Source organism: Paroedura picta, chromosome 13, assembly GCF_049243985.1.
Source record: "Paroedura picta isolate Pp20150507F chromosome 13, Ppicta_v3.0, whole genome shotgun sequence".
Taxonomy (NCBI): domain Eukaryota; kingdom Metazoa; phylum Chordata; class Lepidosauria; order Squamata; family Gekkonidae; genus Paroedura; species Paroedura picta.
In genome coordinates this window covers 42370525-42389420 of record NC_135381.1, presented here as the reverse complement: position 1 = coordinate 42389420, position 18896 = coordinate 42370525, and the positions used below count along the sequence as shown (strand labels likewise).

The window sequence follows — 18896 nt, the reverse complement described above, 5'->3', positions numbered from 1 at the left end:
AAGTGTGAAGAATGTTCATAGTTTTGGAGATGGTGTTATCCATATGCCGATGACACCTGGATCTATACTTCTATATTTCTATACTTCTATATTGTATTTATTTAAAATATTTCTCTGCCACCTCCCCAAAATCCTGCTTGAGCTGGCTTACAATTAAAATCTGCAGTATAAAATAAAGCAGCATAAAACCATCTATAAAAAAGAGCAGACCATTAAAAAGTTGACAAGACAAACCTCAATTAAAAGCCCTGCTTAAAAAAATATGCTCTAGCATGGCACATTATTTAAAAAGTAAGTAGGCACCAGGCAAGCCTCAAAGGGGAAGACATCTCAAAGGGATGGTGCCTCCACAGAGAATGCCCTGCCTGTAATCACCCCCCACCTCCCCTCTGAAGGACGGCGTGTCGACTTTTGGATGCTGCCGTCTTTTTCTTAAGCCACAGTTCCAATACTCTAAGACAGTGGTCCCCAACCTTTTTATCACCGGGGACCGGTCAACGCTTGACAATTTTACTGAGGTCCCGGGGGGGGGGGTAGTCTTTTGCCGAGGGACGTTGCCGCTGCCACCTGAGCCCCTGCTCCACTTGCTTTCCCGCCGATGCCCCTGACTTCCCACCGCCCACTGGGGGGCGCTGCTAGCAGCAGCTGTGCAGTGCCATGCCAAGGGGGAGCCCCAGCCATGGCAGCCGCTGGAGAGCACCAAAGGTGAACCGGTGGCAGAGTGGCAGGGCAGCCCCCAAGGCAGCAGCCGGGGAGGAGGACGAGGAGGAGCTGCAGCCCGGTACCGACTGATCCACAGACCGGTACCGGTCCCCGGACCGGGGGTTGAGGACCACTGCTCTAAGCCATATTTTCTAAGTCTGTATGCACCGGACACAGGGTGGTGGGCATGAGCACAGAATGTCTGTGACCAGAAACTCAGCTATGGTACAAAATGGCTGCCACAGGAAGTGGAGCCAAACACACAGAAGAAACCCAATTGCAAAGGACATGAGATGTAATTTTAAAGGTTACTGGGGGGAAAGGGGTGAGAGAGACCACAACCAACGCTGTGATGGCTAGCACAACTGAAACAATGTAATTTTAATCTGCAATTGGGGCTTCCGTAGTAAATCAGAAGCCATGCTGGCCATGAGCACCACCTGACCTCACCCCTGGGTACCATATTGGGGACCCTGGCTTTATGCCGTCCTCCTCCTCTCCCTTAAATCCCTCTTGAATCTACAAGGTCACATTCATTTTTCAGGTTTTGGAAACCTTTTTTGTTTGATTGCAAAAAATGGTCTACTTTTGTGCTGGGACAACAAAATACAATGTAAACCAGTATTTGGGCAGATTCAACAGGAGTAAGCTGATCTTGGGGCCTCAGGGTCCGGCCTTTGACCCACCTGGCGTCCATGCAGTTCCAAGCCACATAGTAGATATAAGGCATGCCTGTTTCCTTCTCCCATTTCACAGGTTCCAGTTATATGGCCAGCTCCACAGAGCTTCATCTAATTAATTAATGGGTTGGAAGCCAGCCATATGCACTGTGACTTGGCACACCATGGGTCAGCATGCAGGGTGTTGCTTATTTTCCAAAACATGGACTCCTTATGGCTCCAGTCCCATGCACACTCTGTTTGAAGTCAGCATAAGTGAACTCAGTGGATTTACTTCCAAGTAAATGTGCACTGGTCTGGGCAGTAACCTTGCCTTCAGAGAGCCAGTTTGGTGTAGTGGTTAGGAGTGTGGACTTCTAATCTGGCATGCCAGGTTCGATTCTGCACTCCCCCACATGCAACCAGCTGGGTAACCTTGGGCTCCCCACGGCACTGATAAAACTGTTCTGACTGAGCAGTAATATCAGGGCTCTCAGCCTCACCCATCTCACAGGGTGTCTGTTGTGGGGAGAGGAATGGGAAGGTGACTGTAAGCTGCTTTGAGCCTCTTTCGGGTAGGGAAAAGCGGCATATAAGAACCAACTCTTCTTCTTCTTTCTTCTTTCTTCTTTCTTCTTTCTTCTTTCTTCTTTCTTCTTTCTTCTTTCTTCTTTCTTCTTCTTCTTCTTCTTCTTCTTCCCAAATCACTGGGGGCAGGTACATTTACAGCATGTGTATGTCAGCAAACAGTTGCTTCCCATTATACTCATATCAACACACGAGGCTGCCTTACTCCAAATCAAGTAGTAAAACAAAAGAAACAAAATTAATAGAGAGGAAATAATCCATGAACAAGTTTGTCTCCCATAAACAATGCTGAAAACTGATGCTGAAAACGAAACAAGGTTTCGGTAAATCCTTGTTTCAAAGAGATTTCCTCAGCAGCAAAGATAAAGAATAACGAATAAAATATAAACAGTACAAAATATGAATCCCAAATTACAATTCTCCCAAGGGAGAAGAATAAGTGATTACATAAAGTTGACATACTTGTCCAAGGATTATTTCTTCTGGATTAATTTTGTTTAGGATGAAGATTTGTGAACAGAATAAAGAGACTATTTACTTATACTTTCTTCATCATGCTCCTAAGACATTGACCCATTTCTTGACCAAACTATTTGTTGTTTCTTTTGCTTTGCTATATTGTTTTCTTGTTCTCCTATAGTGTTTCTACTTTATTCCAATTCAAACCATAGCGCCAACAAGGTCGGTGCTCCAAAAAGGTCGATGGCAGCAACTCTTAAGTCTGTTTCCTCCTGAGATCCTTCTTACCACCTACTACCTGGCCGTTTCAACTGGGAGATGCTAAGGTATGAACCTGGGGCCTCCTGAATGCCAAACAGAGAGGCTGGTAGGCATTGGACCAAAAGAACAGTGTTCATGCCAGACATGCTGAAAAATATTAAGGGATCAAGAAGGAACGGGAGTCGTGAATGGAGAAACACTGACCCTCAGCCTATTCCCATTCACAACTTCTATTTCTTCCCCCATTCCTTTATGTGTCTCCTTGGAGACTGTTTTCCATTAGGAGGAGGGGGGCACTTGCCAGGATAATGCAGACACCCACTTTCCCCCCAATCAGCCAAATTTAAATTGGAGCCAAGCAAGTATGTTGACCCCAAAAGAGGCCTTGCAGTCCGACTATTACAACACAGAAACCTTGAGTACAGATTGTACCCATGCAAGCATGGCCAAATCTGTTTAATGTAAGTGCCATCAACAGTATATAATAAACTTCAGATGTTTGAGAGCCACAAAACATTAACAAGTCCACACTTTTTAAAAAATTTCTTGAGAAATATGCACCTTTTGTCTCAGCCACTGTTGCTGCATTCCTTCTAAGATTGCCCAAGATACCCTGGCTTCATCCTGGTGGGAAGGCTTTTCTCTCTCCACAGACAAACCAACCAGCTGTGCCACACAGTCCAAAACAGATGCCTTCTCCTGGTTTCCCCTGGGGTGAAGCTATGGCAAACAGGGAGGGTTTCATTTCCTGCAGTGGGGGGGGGGGTGCTGCTTGTGCCTATGGATACAGCAGGAGAGTAGGGCAGTCCTGTACTTCAGCTGCATTTGTAACTAACTTTGTCAATATGACTTTGCACTGGTTGTCCAGGTTTGGCCCGGGGGGGGGGCGCTCGAGCCCCTCAGCCCCCCCCCCAAAGTTTACACCCATGTGGCACAATCTATATTCTTTGGGAAATATCCTCACCAAACTCTCTGAGATGAATTTGGAAAGGGATATGACCCTTGCTCCAAATGGAGAAAATAGCTCTCTCGCTATCTCAAGTACACATTTATTTGCAGAGAGAGACTCTCTCATCGGGCCTTATTGCCATGGCAACAGACAGCTTGAGCACCTGAGCAGGTCATGGTAACCAAGCCTCCTTCAGCGCCTCTGCAAAAAGGTGTGACTTGCCAAGAGAGTTATTCCTTTGGATTTATTTATATGATGATGATGATGATATATTAGTTGAGCTGAGTTGAGTTTTACTTCCCCGCCTCACAAGTGCCACTCGCTCATGGCGGCTCTTCGTCACAGGAACGGCACAACCCCAGAAGCAAAAAACACACCTTGCAAAAGGAACAACGGCTCTTAAACCTTCAGGCTGAACAAAAACTTTGTTTGACAGCCTTCCGGAGTAATACATAAAGTCTTCAGCATGTCAGGAAGCTCGTGAGGACGGCATCCACAACACCATGTGGAAAAGAGATCTCCCACAGATCCCTGTCGGGATTTTGTTCTGTTGGGCCAGAAGGTGGACCTCCGGAAGCGTTCCCCGTGGGTCATTATACCCCCCCCCATGGCAGGCTCAAGGGTCTAGTTGTGATGTCAAGTACCTGTGAAAAGATGAGTAGCTAATCGTTGCCACATCTCACAAGATATCAACAAGAAATCAACAACTCGATGCAAACCTGACAGCCGTTTGTTAAAGGATCGTGTGAGGACATGAGCAGCTCTTTTCTAGAGCATGAAGGCAACGTTCTAGCTGCTGAAATATTCATGCCCCAGTAGGAGCATAGGATATCGGTGTCTGTTCCTAAGGCAGGCAAACCAGAGCACAATGCCCGGCAGCTGCTTGGGTGCTTAATCAGAGTAACAGCCACGTTCCATCCCCAGCTTCATGCGCATGAGCTGCGGAGGAGTCCCATGAAGGCCTGCTTCCAGAGAGAGTCACTGGCTAACTAGACTGCGAGACAGCTTCTACTGGAAAGATGCCGAATCCTTCATTTAAATTGTGTCAAGGGATGCATCAAAGTTACCAACAAGATAGTTTTAGAGAGGAGCAAACAAACTAGGTCATTAGAAGGCAAGATATTACAGCTAAAGCTCACTTACTTTGGACACATCATGCGATCAAACTCATTGGAGAAATCATTAATGCTTGACATGGACAGCTGCAAAAGGAAATGTGGTCACCAAAGGATCCGTTGGCTCGACACGATCAAAGCCGATACAGGGATGACCATGAACAAACTAAAAGAAGCCATCAGAGACGGAAACATATGGAGAAAACTTTCCTCTAGAATCACCGAGGGTCGGACACGACTGAATGGATAACATCATCATCAAGGGATGGTTTCCTTCTTTTACTTCTGAGCCAGCCGACAATCAAATTCCAGTTTATTTCTTACTACTGTTTATTCCATTTATACCCCACTGTTCTCCCAGCGGGGACACAAACCCACTTCCATGGTTGTCTCCTCCATTTCAGCCTCACAACAACCGGTAGATTAGGCTGGGAGAGTGTGAGGGGCCCTTAGCCCCTACACCGCACTGATTCATATTGTTCCACCCCAACTCTGTCATCAGGCTTAATTCCTAACAGCCATCATCATGAAGCTGAGGATGGAACATGACTCTGGAGTGTGTCCAGAGGAGGGCAACAAAGAGGGTGTGGGGTTTGGAGACCAAGATGTATGAAGAAAGGTTGAGGTTGGGGGAGCTTGGTCCGTTTAACCAAGAGAGAAGATGACTGAGAGGGGATCTGATAACCATCTTCAAGTATTTAAAAGGGTGCCATATGGAGGATGGAGCAGAGTTGTTCTCTCTTGTCCCAGAGGGACAGACCAGAACCAATGGGATGAAATTAATTCAAAATAAATTCTGTCTAAACATCCGGAAGTTCCTGACAGTTAGAGCGGTTTCTCAGTGGAATAGGCTCCCTCAGGAGGTGGTGGGTTCTCCATCTTTGGAAATTTTTAAACAGAGGCTAGGGGGTGATGGGAAAGATCTCCACCTGAGACCCTGGAGAGCTGCTACCAGTCTGAGCAGACAACACATATCTTTATGGAATAGTCTGATTCAGTAGACAGCAGCTCTACATGAAGCCCAGTGGCATTCTACAAATTTGATGAAAATAAAGGGCCAAAAGCTTTCCTCAAAGAGAGCTCAACGGCAGGTTACAAAGAAATAAAAAGCTTAGACTTTAAAATATTCTAGTGGGGTAGCCACAGTAGTTTGTTGCTGCAAAAATGACGCAGGACCCTGTAGCAGCTTAAAGACTCATGGATGCATTGCTGCTGAAGATTTCATATATTAGAGGCACCTTGTCAGATATAAGAACTGTAAACGCCTAACCCTAGTTGTAATAATGGTAGTTAAAGTAAACCATGGTTTAATTACATTATTGTATTTATGGTTTAATTAAATTATTGCATTTATTAATTGCATTTATATACCACCCTTCCCAGAGGCTTAGGGCGGCTCACATGGAACATAGGAACAGGAACAATACAGAGATGTTATTGATCATAAACCTCCCTCCATTTCATATACACACAGATAACATAACAGAGAATAATATTTTTAATAGTGGGGCTTAAAGGCTATGAGATGCAAAAAGGAGCAGAGGAAAAACTGTAGGATGGTGATATTTCAATGCAGAGCCCACATGTAAGTAACAGAGTGACGCATTCTCGTTAGCAGACATGGTGATGAGGCTATCTTTCTGCCTAGGCAACAGGAATGGGGCACCTGTAGCAAGGAAGACAACCAGTAAGTAGCATCAAATTTGTTGGTCAAAAGACATGGCTGGCACAGGAAAGTCAAAATTATATAACATACCACTGCCACGTATCAAAAGTAGGCCAATTCATCTCACAAACAACAGAACCAAACAAATTCAAGATAATAAAACCCATCTTGAAGTTCAGTCCTGTCACAACATCTGACAGGAAAAGAAAAATCGACAGCATGGAAGGTCCCCGACCTTTTTGAACAGTAGGCACCTTTGAAATTCTGATACAGGATGGTGGACACAACTACAAAATGGCTGCCATGGAAGGTGGAGCCAGTCACAGAATGCCTGCTATAGGAGGTGGAGCCAATCACAAAACATCAGGGGCCAATGCTATATATAAAACTCTAATAGTAAGTCTTCAACATTGCAGGTAGTAGCTCTATTTCACAGGGTGCCTTTTAACCAACATAATCAATCAACCATTTTCCGAAAGCATTTGATGGGCAAGAAGATGTTGAGGGGCTTCCATGGGGCCCATGACCGCCACATTGGGAACCATGGATCTACATGACCTTGGTGCAGTTCCATAAAAGCTGAGCTTGGTGGAGTTTTCTTGAGGAGATCTACAGACTTGGGTCCATATCTTCATTGCCTCCATCAAGGGGACAACTGGTTGACCCAAAAATCACACGAGAGTAGGCCAACTGCACATATGAATTTTGGCTCAGGATCCGGGCCTGTATATCTGTGAGCATTCAGCAGTAAGGCAATGAGGGATCCCATTCTGCCCATCTGCTCATCAAAAGAAACTGCTGGAATTACACTGTTTTGGATAGAAAACATACAACAGGTAGGCAGGTACTGCTTCCGCACCAAGCTATTCGTGGAAAGTTCTGTACCTGAGCCAGCTTTGGTTTAGGGAGGAGAGGGAGCTTGGGCAAGGTATCTTCCGCTACGCATGCCTGTCCTGGGGGACTTTGCCTGTGTCAAGAGTCCTGCCCGCTGTCAAGTGTAGGGGTGTGGTGTGGTGCCATTCCCAGAATAGTGCAGGGGATGGAGGAGGCTATAAGCTCATTACCTACTAGCTGTGTTATCTTTTCATTATCTCAAGCCTGTGGCCTTGGGTTACCAGGGAGCTCTAAATTCTTATGTCTGAATTGAACTATATTGTCCGGTCTCTCAGGCTTTCTTTGATGATAACAAGGAAAAGGATGGTTATGCACTGGGGAGAGGGTTCACCTGAGGGGCTGGGAACAGGCAACAGGGATGGGCAGGGGGTTGGGCCTGGTCCTAAATGAGGGCATTGTGTCCTGGTCTGGCCATTCTGTTGAAGACCTGACGCATGCCTGTAATTTCTATACCAATCAATAAAGACTTCTTTGATGCTACAAGTCTTATTATGGGGGAAGTTTGGCAGGAACCTCACAAATTGATAGAACTCGCTTTTACCACATAGTTCTGATGCTGTTCACCCATTGGCTGATAAAGCTGATGACATGGGGTCAATCAACTGTACCAATGGCAAAGGAAAGGACAACCAGGGACGACCAGCACCCCGACCCAGAACATCCCCGCTTTCCAGTTGTTGTTGTTGTTGTTGTTATTTGGATTTCTTCAGAGTTACACTGCCCCTTATGGACCTGCTGAAAACTAAAGGGAAGGGGAATGGGGCAAAGACACCAGGGCCGAGACCACGTGGACAAAAATCGTTCACAGAGCTCAAGCATTGGTTTACGACCAAGTCCGTCCTTAGGCGCTTGAACCCCGACCGACCTTTCATTTTCCAAGTGCACATCTGAAAGGGGAATTGGAGAGCAGGGGAGGGGCTCCTATATAAGGGTGATCAATTGTCCATGCAAAGATGGGCGCAGGTACAAGTATTCCAGCTGTGTCATGACAGCAAGGCAGCTGGGCATTTTGACTTCATCAAGACCCTACACTTAGTCAGGCATCAATTCTAGTGGCCCACCACTTGAAAAAAAATATGTATTTGTTTGTTTGTTTATATTTATTTATTTATTTATTTATATACCGCCTTCCCCTGAGCCTCGGGGCGGTTTACATGGAACAGGAGGGGAGGAGAAATATAGTACAAATAACACAGTAAATTGAACTGTAGCAATTCAGTCATAACAATAGAACAATTCAATAATGGAACAAATCACGGTGAGAACATCCATTTAACTGTAACATACTGACAACCCTGTGGGTTGGACACAACGGTAGTGGTTTTCACGGGGCCAATGGGAGGTGACTGAATTCGGGTCGACCTCAACCAGTGCCTGGCCAAAGAGCTCCCCTTTGTAGGTCCTGTGGGACTGCTTAAGCTCCACTAGGGCTCTGCTCTCCTCCAGGAGCTCTTTCCACCAGGTGGGGGCCAGGATGGAAAATGTTCAGGCCCTGGTTGATGTCAAGCGGGCTTCCTTAGGCCCAGGGATCACCAGACAATCGGTAGTAGCAGAGCGTAAGGCTCTTTGATGGGTGTAGACAGAGAGGCGATCCCTTAGGTATACTGGGCCCAGACCATGGATGGCCTTAAACGTGATTACCAGAATCTTAAGCCTGATCCAGAATTCGACTAGCAGTCAGTGCAGTTGTTGAAAGATGGGCCAAATGTGCGACCTCCATGGTTTTGCTGTGAGGACCCTGGCCACAGCATTCTGGACCAGCTGCAGTTTAAGGGCAGGCCTGCATAGAGCGAGTTACAGAAGTCCAGTCTAGACCGTCAGCTGCACTCCATCCAGGTTGAGTAGGCACCGTTCCTCATTTGGGCCCTTCCTGCCCAGACACAGGACCTCCGTCTTTGAAGGGTTGAGCTTCAGACGACTCTGCTTGAGCCACCCTGTCACCGCTTCCAAGCTTGAGACTTATGTGCAGGGCTGTGTGACATGTCTGATGACCAAAACATCCAGGGGGGAACACTCCAGGTTGTTACAAGCATGAGAAGTTCCCTCCTCTCCCTGGTTTGTCCTTTCAATGGATTTTATCACTGATCTTCTGCCTAGCCACAGGATAGGTCATCTGGCTGGTGGCTGAACTTTTTTCCCAAGCAAGCCCATTTTGTTCCATGTGGGAAGAAATGCTTATTTTTTGAATTTAAGGCAGATTGTGAGTGGGTGGGCAGGAAGGGATGTGCCGCTGTTTGTCTCTTGTGGCCCTTCCTTGCTTACCCAGGGAATTGTTGGTTGCTACTATGGGATGGTAGGTGAATTCCCTCCTGGCTAGGCTGGATTCTGGAGATTATTGGGGGGGGGGGGAATCACCAGGGCATGAAATTATTGGGAACAGAGCAAGGTTTATCCTCGAATTACTACCCAGATACCATGGGCTAGTCCAAATGTGTGAATCTGGTATTAGAACAATATTTGAAGTGTAGATTGGGTGAAAATCAAGCTAAGCAAGTCCTCAGACAATAAAATAGAAGGCACTGAAAGGCAAATGGACATTGCAAATGCTCCAGCTTTTCTCTCATCACCAACTACAAGATATTCATTAAAACCAGCTGCCTCACTCTCATCAATTGACATCAATAAATATAGAAGAGCCTTTACACTAGCAAGATGCTCGGCCGTGCCTACAGCATTTCTGAAGGGCAGATAAAAAGGAACCCCATTCTCAAGAGAGTGTGCCCCTGCCCATTAAGGGAGCGGCAAACAACTGAACACGTCTTCCACTGCCCTTTGTACTCCACAGCCCGCAGCAAGCTTATCCAGTCACTTCTGGACAGGAAGGGATACCAATCAAAAGCAGATTGGTCCAAAGAATTACTCCAGGAGAAAAAGCCTCAAGTTTCAGCTTCGTGTAGTGGTTAGTTGTGCCAACTTCTAATCTGGTGAGCCCAGTTTGATTCCCTGCTCCTCCTCAACACGCAGCCAGCTGGGTGAACATGGGCTAGTCACAGCACTGATAAAGCTGTTCTGACCGAGAAGGAATATCAGGGCTCTCTCAGCCCCACCTCCCTCACAGGGGGTCTGTTGTGGGGAGAGGAAAGGGAAGGTGACTGTAAGCCACTTTGAGACTCCTTTGGGTAGAGAAAAGCAGCATGTAAGAACCAACTCTTCTTCATTCCAGATAACAAAATTCTGCACCTACGTGATTCAAGCCTGCTAGAAAGATAAAACACAGCCATTATCATCATGTCCTTTTAGCTAATTTCATTGATTTTTTAAAAATCTCTATTGTGCCTAAAAATTTTAGTTATCTGCATTCTGGTCTGTGACCATGTAGATAAATTTGTACTTGTATTTGAAGAGGTGCTTTATAAACTGTCCGCAGCATGATTGGGCTGAACTCATACCTTTTGCTGAGCTTCCATATAATAATGCGCAGGGATGGCCTTGTTGGAGGTTGTCTATGGGCCTGCCCTTAAGCCTCTACCAGTTCTTGATCCAGGATCCAACAACCACAGAGATGTTTGCAATGGGCTGAGCAGGCACAGGAGACCTGGTCCCAACTTAAGGAGACTCCAGTCAAGGCTGAAGATCCCTACAGGCAGAAGGCATTTGCCTATTCCAAGCTAAACCAGAACTACAATTGGGGCAACTTTTTGGACTTTTCCGCATATCTTAAAAAATAGCGTCACACGAGCAAAATTGTATAACGCTATAAAAAATCACTCCCCCCTGCCATTTCTTACCTTCATGAGCTCCCACTTTTCTCTGCCACTTTTTGCTGCTTCCTGGCACTCTGCACGGCTGCCTGAAATGGCGGAGGAGAAGGAAGTGCTATACATGCAACTCTCCCCCCGCCTATTACTCATGGCAGGCAGCCAATCATGTTTCTCCCTTTTTTAAAGGGACAGTGATGCAAGCGGGTTTTTTTAAGTGAAACTTCTTCACTGGGATGTGTATGCATCTATTCACAGATGCATAGTGCTCATTTTAATGCCACTCCCCAGCCTTGAAGGTCAAAAAGAAAATTCATAATATTGGGGGGGGGGAATCTGGGAGGCATGCTTTGTGTATCAACGGGTAGGGTTTTTTTTTTATCTGCCTAGGTTAAACAATGAGCATTCGTTGCTCCAGGCAGTTTGCTTCAAAAAAAAAAAGCCCCATTCTAGGTAGAAGGGAGAGGGAGGTGGACTTGACGGCAATTGTGCCACTTTGCACATGTTGGTAACACACGTGTCCTTGGCATGTGGCTTGCTGGTTGCTCTCCTCCCACTCCAGCAACATGGCTGGGGGAATCCACTTTTTGGGATTCTAGATAGCAAAATTCCACTGGGATTCCCCAGCTATCGTATTACAATGGAGGATATAACTGCCAGTTTGCTGCTTAAAATCTGGATGTTAGTGGTATGCAAAACGCCAAAAATATGGAGTCTGCATATTTCACTTTTTTTATCGGATGCAGAATGGCCCTTTGTTTTGACTAATCATCTGAAGTGCTGGCAGCCAAGCCACAAATCAGGTCATAAGTTTGTGTGGCCATCCACCAACAAAAGGGTGATAAATAAAAGTAGCCACTGTTGAGTTGCAGCTTCCAAAAAAATGTAAATATGTGCATCCCATGTTCCACTGTAACTTGCTGAAATATGTCCTGCTCCTGGATGCCTGGCACCCAGCCTCTGAAACCCTGATATGCTGGATGAACTATGAAGTGGCTTGGATCTTGGACTCCAGATTTCAGCCCAGCCAACTGCAGTATTTTGTAGACTGGAAAAACTTTCCTACAGCAGAATGGGAATGGGTGGATGCCCCCCAAGTAAAAGCCCTTCCATCAGTTAAAGCCTTTCACCAACACTATCTGGACACACCAGGACCTGGGGGAGGGGAATCTAAGGGCTGCTTTTCCCATGCCATGAGTCCTGCCAGATGGGGTGTGGTGCCATGCCCAGAATAGTGTGGGGGTGAAGGAATCTGTGAGTTCGTTAACTGCTAGGTGTGTTATCCTTTCACTATCCCAAATCTGAGGTCTTGGGTTACCAGGGAGCTCTGGATTCTTACATCTGCATTGAATTATAGCATCCTGCTTCTCGTGCTTTCTTTGATGATTACAAGTGGGATATGCATGAGGGGGGGGGGGGCAACTGAAGGCCTGGGAACAGGCAACCGGCATGGGCATTGGGCCTGGTCCTAAAAAGAAGGAAACTCAACCTGGTCTGGCAGTCCAGTCAACGACCTGAAGCATGCCTGTAATCAGTTTCTATACCAATCAATAAAAGACGTCTTTGTTGCTAGAAGAGTCTTGTTATGGGGGAAGTTCGGCAGGATCCTCAGGATGCTATGACACCTGTGTTCACTTGAAGAAGCGTGTCAAGCAAAATGTCTCTCTAATGCAGGGGTAGTCAAACTGCGGCCCTCCAGATGTCTATGGACCACAATTCCCAGAAGCCCCTGCCGGCGAATGCAGGGGAATTGTAGTCCATGGACATCTGGAGGGCCGCAGTTTGATTACCCCTGCTCTAATGCATCAGCCCCAGTAAATCTAAACAGAGTCCAAAGGAGTCATGTTTTGCCTCTTCTAGCCAGAGAGGGGAGGTTGTTCCAGATGTGTTTTAGGGAGGAGAGGTTTTGGCCTGACCTGGACAGCCCATCAGATCTCGTAAGCTAAGCAGGGCCCATCCAAGGATTGTTATGCAGAGGCACACAATGGAAAACAACCTCTGAATGTCTCTTGACTTGAAAACCATGCAGAGATGGCCATGTCAGCTCTGGCAATGACACTCTCCAAGGGTTTAGAATCATAGAATCATAAAGTTGGAAGGGGCCATACAGGCCATCTAGTCCAACCCCCTGCTCAACGCAGGATTAGCCCTAAGCATCCTAAAGCATCCAAGAAAAGTGTGTATCCAACCTTTGCTTGAAGACTGCCAGTGAGGGGGCGCTCACCACCTCCTTAGGCAGCCTATTCCACTGCTGAACTACTCTGACTGTGAAAAACTTTTTCCTGATATCTAGCCTATATAGTTGTACTTGAAGTTTAAACCCATTACTGCGTGTCCTCTCCTCTGCAGCCAGCAGAAACAGCATCCTGCCCTCCTCCAAGTGACAACCTTTCAAATACTTAAAGAGGGCTATCATGTCCCCTCTCAACCTCCTTTTCTCCAGGCTGAACATTCCCAAGTCCCTCAACATATCTTCATAGGTCTTGGTCCCTTGGCCCCAGATCATCTTCGTCGCTCTCCTCTGTACCCTTTCAATTTTATCGATGTCCTTCTTGAAGTGAGGCCTCCAGAACTGCACACAGTACTCCAGGTGTGGTCTGACCAGCGCCGTATACAATGGGACTATGACATCTTGTGATTTTGATGTGATGCCTCTGTTGATACAGCCCAAAATGGCATTTGCCTTTTTTACCGCTGCATCACACTGCCTGCTCATGTTTAGTTTACAATCCACAAGTACCCCAAGGTCTCGTTCACACACAGTGCTACCTAGAAGCGTATCCCCCATCCAGTAGGCATGCTTTTCATTTTTCTGACCCAGATGCAGAACTGTGATCATGGTTTCTGTGATCATCTGTCCTTAGTGGAAGATAATCAGCCAAACATCTCTTGGAAGACGCTAACCATCTGCTAGGGCCAGGGGTAGTCAAACTGCAGCCCTCCAGATGTCCATGGACTACAATTCCCAGAAGCCCCTGCCAGCGAATGCTGGCAGGGGCTTCTGGGAATTGTAGTCCATGGACATCTGGAGGGCCGCAGTTTGACTACCCCTGGCCATGGGCCATGATTATGGCTGCCAACTTCCAGGCAAGATCTGGAACTACAATTGATCTCCAGACCAGTTCCCCTGGAGGAAATGCCGTTTCAGAAGGTCAACTGTGCCATTCACCATCCGTTCTAGGGGAATTCCTTCCCCCAAGATTCTCCCCTCCGAAGCTCCAGGGATTTCTCAGACTGGAATTGGAAATCTGAGCTACGACAGATGCACCAAGGCAATCCTTGAAGCCGAACTTTCTCTTCTTGGCATCTGCCTCCAATCACAAGAGTCATGTGAGTTTTGAATGCACAACCAAAGTCAAACAATAGGAACCAGTCTCTGTAACATCCTTTTTGCTGCCAAAGCAACTAAAAACAGGGTCTATTTTCCTTTCATTCTAAAGATTGTGATGAGACGAACAGAAGGGAGGTTGGAGATCAGACAGAGCTAAAGCAGTGTGATTGTGGGTGCATTTCCTCATCCAAGAACCCTACACAAAGGTAATGCAAGGAAACTTGCTACTCCATATTCACAGTTACCCCCTTGTTCTAGCATTTCTGCAAAGCAGGCGGCTCCTCCAAACATCTTCTTCCTAACAGCATTCAACTTCTGTCCACAAGTCCAGAGCCATCTTGAAGTTCAACTTCTACAGAAGGGTTTGGATTTTGAAGCTTGGGCGAAAACACCACCTTGGTAGGATCAGCAAGTTCTCCCCTTCCAGTCCTACTCCAGACGATTCAACTCCCAACCAAACTCAATCTAGATCTGGGCAAGATGTCAACTCAGTTACCCAGCCTCTCTTGATATCTCACCCCTAAGGAAGGGCTCCACAACTTTTGCAGCTCACTTCTTTCATGTCTTTTACTTGCGTGCTTAGGGGCAACATCTCCTGGGACGCAGCTTGGGCCTTCCCCAAACCTCACTTCCTATCCTTCTGTCAGAGACCCCACTCCTTCTGCCACCTCTGCCGACCCCCACCCCTGTCCCCCACAATCATGCTCTGTGGCACCAAACACCTTCCTCTACCATGCCATCCCCCATCCAGCCACACCTCCTGCCCTCCTGGCTCTGTCCAGCCTTCCCGCTCCTACTGAGCCAGCCAGCCAGCCAGCCAGCCGGGCTTTGGTCTTCCCCACCCCCAAAGCTGCCATCTCAGATCCTGCCACTTTCCCCGCCCCCCTCCCGCCAGCTGCTCTGCTGGAAAATCCAAAAATAAACTGCAGAATGTTAATTTATGAATCAGGGAGGAGCCACAGGGGAGCAGTTGATTTCATTCCCCACCGGGGCCCCGGCGTTTTCTGTTCTTTCTCCAGAAAGCAGCCAGCTGTTTCACCGGAGCTTCCCTCCTCTTGCCTCTGCCTCTCCCTGGAAACCGCCAGTCACGCCAAGCCCCCTCCCCAAAAGGTTTTCCGATCAGAGACCTCGCTACCCCTTCCTGCGCCGCATGGGAATCGGGTCTCTGACAAGTTCCAACGGAAGCCAACCTTTGCCGTCGCCCGTGAGAAACGTAAGATGGAAATGAATGGCATCGAAGCCTTTTCCGCACCTTGAAACAGCCCAAAGAGAGAAAGAGGCAGGCACGCATCTCAGCAAGGAAAGAAAACACACCACATTCTTCAGGCACCGAGGTGGGAAAACAGGGGGGGGGGGGGGGGGAGAGAGAATGTGCACCGTTCTTATAAGCAGCAGAAGCTCCTAGCCCTGAGAAAAGGGGTGACCCCCGGAGAGCCCACTCTCCATTCAGCCCGTGAGGCCCACCAGTCGGAGAGATGCTGCCGCCTGCACCCATCAGCCTGCTGCAAAGGAGGGCCCGTCTTTCCCAAGGCCCGGAGTCCAACATGGACCACAAAGCCAGGCGTCTCCTGTGCCAGGAAGCAACGCCAAGGAGAGGCGGCGAGAGGCGGCCGAGGGCTCCCCCAGACAGCCCCAGGACAAAGGGCCAAGGCAGGGGAGCAACGGGGAGGGGGGTGGCCAGGAGAGGCAAAAGGCTTTTGTTTGGGTCTCCAAGATGCAGATGCATCGGGAGAGGAGCGGGGAAAGGCGGCCACGGCGGCCAGCTCCAGCCTCCGCGGGGCACCCGGGATAGCACCCGGGAGCTTGTACTGCGCTTCTCTGCCGCGCGCGCCAGCCGTGCAAGCGACTTGGGGGCCAGGACAGGTTGCAGCTTCTGCCATTCTCCAAAGCAGAAACCCGCCCCTCCAAATGCCCCTCTGCGGCCACTGCCACGGCGCCAGCCCCGGTGGAGGGGAGCAGCAGCGCGGGCATTGTGTGTGCGGCGGCGCCTCCCGCTCGTTGCGCCAGCAGAGGCCGGGCAACCCCGCGCAGCATCACCGCAGGGGCCCGGAGGGTCGCGGAGGGCGCGCATTTACCTGCGGCGGGTCCGGTCATGCTGCAGCCCGGCCGTCGGCCCGCGCTGGTCCTCGGAGGCCGCCGCTTGGTGCAGGGGCGCCGGGGCGGGGGGAGAGGCGGCGGCGGCGGCGGCGGCGGCGGCGGGCCCGGCTCACTCCCTGCGAGGCGCCCCCATCCTCCCTCCCTCCTCCCTCCCTCCCACCTCCAAGCCCCGCACGAGCCGCCTCGGATGCGTCGCCGCCTGCCTGCCTGCCTGCCTGCCTGGCTGTTCCCTAGCCCGTGGCGTCACCAGGCTCCCGCCGCCCCGATTGGCTGCCGCGCCGCGGAGAAGAAGACTCCGGATCGGCCGGCCAGGGCGGCGAGAGGGAAATCTTGCGGTTCACAGGCCGGCGTTGGCGCCGGAGCGTGGCGGGCGGGGGGGAAAGGGAGGCGACGCGCACGCAAGGGAGAGCTTGGGGACTCCGCGAAGTTCAGGCTGCTGCTGCAAGTGGCGCAAAATCCAGGAAAGGAAGAGTCCCAAATAGGACGAAGAGGAAGAAGAAGAAGAAGAAGAAGAAGAAGAAGAAGAAGAAGAAGAAGAAGAAGAAGAAGAAGAAGAAGAAGAAGAAGAAGAGATTATTCTTATATGCCGCTTTTCACTACCCGAAGGAGGCTCAAAGCAGCTTACAGTCGCCTTCCCTTTCCTCTCCCCTTGGCTGCTCGGTCCATGTAATCATGTTGGATGAGGCAGACTGGCTTTGGCAAAGAAATTAAAAGACGCTTGCTCCTGGGGAGGAAAGCTATGGCAAATCTAGACAGCATCCTAAAAAGCAGAGACATCACCCTGCCAACAAAAGTGCCTCTAGTCAAGGCTATGGTCTTCCCAGTTGCAATGTATGGCTGTAAGAGTTGGACCATAAGGAAGGCCGAGCGTCAAAGAATTGAGGCTTTTGAACTCTGGTGCTGGAGAAGACTCTTTTGAGTCCCTTGGACTGCAAGGCGAACAAACCGGTCAGTCCTAGAGGAGATCAACCCTGACTGCTCCTTAGAAGGCCAGATCCTGAAGATGAGAAGGAAGGACTCCCTGGAGAAGAGCCTAATGCTGGGAGCGATTGAGGGCAAAAGAAGAAGGGGACGACAGAGAATGAGGTGGCTGGATGGAGTCACTGAAGCAGTAGGTGCAAACTTAAATGGATTCCAGGGAATGGTAGAGAAGTCCTGGAGGATCATTGTCCATGGGGTCACGATGGGTCGGACACGACTTCGCACCTAACAACAACAACAACTGCTTTCATTGGCGCTGCAGGGACCTCTGGGCTAAATTTTCAGCTCACCGGGGACCTTCCCAGCAAGTTAAAGGGCCAGTTCATTCCTCAGAAGTGGACTGAAGCCTCCCCCACCCTGCCCTCTTTGCTGAGGAGAAAACAACCAGCAAGTTATTTGGCGCAGGCCTACCTTGTAAGGCTGGTTGTTGTGAGGCAAGATCCTGTTCATGTGCTCAGCAGAGCCACCTGGTGGCTGCAGAACAGGAACTGCAGTTATGGCCAAAAAGCACACCTAGACTTGTTCCTTGCGACTCACCTGAATCTTTGGCTTGGATGGGAACACCCATTTCCTCTTGCACAGGAAAAAGTGCTCCCACCCACTCTGCCTATGGCAGGTAGTCTCCGAGTCCGGCTGCCTGTGTGTCCCCCCCCCCCCCCATTCTGTAGCAGCATGTAAGAACCGTTTGTGGAGCCCTGACTGGCAAGACTGGCCAGGGAATATGACATATTTGCGTATATATCTGCACGAGTGAAGACTTTTGTGTTATACCTCTTTTGTTCCTGTGCCTTATTCAGCTATACCTGAAGGATCCAAGGTAAAGCATGTCCTGCTTTCTCCCTCTCCCTCTCTCTGGATGTGCAACAAAAGCAGAGGGGGAGGGGCATTGCACCTCCTTTCATTCTTTGGTGACTTTTGCCAGTGCTTCCAGATAGGTTTGCAGTGTCCGGACAAGTGCAAAAGATTTACTGGGACCACAACCCAGTTACCGGGACCGAAACACATTGGTAGCAGTGGGTATGATCCGGTGTGGGTTCTATTCCCCCAACATGTTCCACCGCGGCTGGCTTGAACCTGGGGAGCCCAGGGGGGACAGACAGGGCTTGCCTGCATGGCTGAGGTTAGCCTGATCTTGGAAGCTAAGAAGGGTTAGCTCTGGTTAGCAGTTGGATGGGAGACCACCAAGGAAGATGAAGGTTGCTACATAAAGGCATGGCATGGAAATCTGCCTTGGTTTGCCTCTTGCTTTGAAAACCCCATGAGTGGTGACCATAAGTTAGCTGGGACTTGATGGCCACGTCCTCCACCCTCCACAGAAGGTCTAAATCAGTAAATTTCTTCTCACTGCTCCATGTTCTGCCTCCAGCTACAGTGGAGGAGGAGTTTTGAGCCCCTTTCCCACCTCCTCCTGACAAAGAAGGCCATTGATGTTGTTTTCTTTTGCCTTCATTTCATTCTCTTAATTTTTTTCATATCTGTTTAGATTGTTCTGACAT

The 18896-nt window shown here is 48.8% G+C and overlaps 1 protein-coding gene across 2 annotated transcripts in view; it reads right to left on the bottom strand.

Moving 5' to 3' along the window:
* Nucleotides 1-16569, bottom strand: part of PAK3 (p21 (RAC1) activated kinase 3) — a 71918-nt gene extending 55349 nt beyond the window's left edge. For both annotated transcript variants that reach the window (XM_077307383.1, XM_077307384.1), the window contains exon 1: nucleotides 16398-16569. The gene's annotated coding sequence lies outside the window, so the exon portion shown is untranslated. The remainder of the gene's footprint in view (nucleotides 1-16397) is intronic.
* Nucleotides 16570-18896: the final 2327 nt, after the last annotated feature.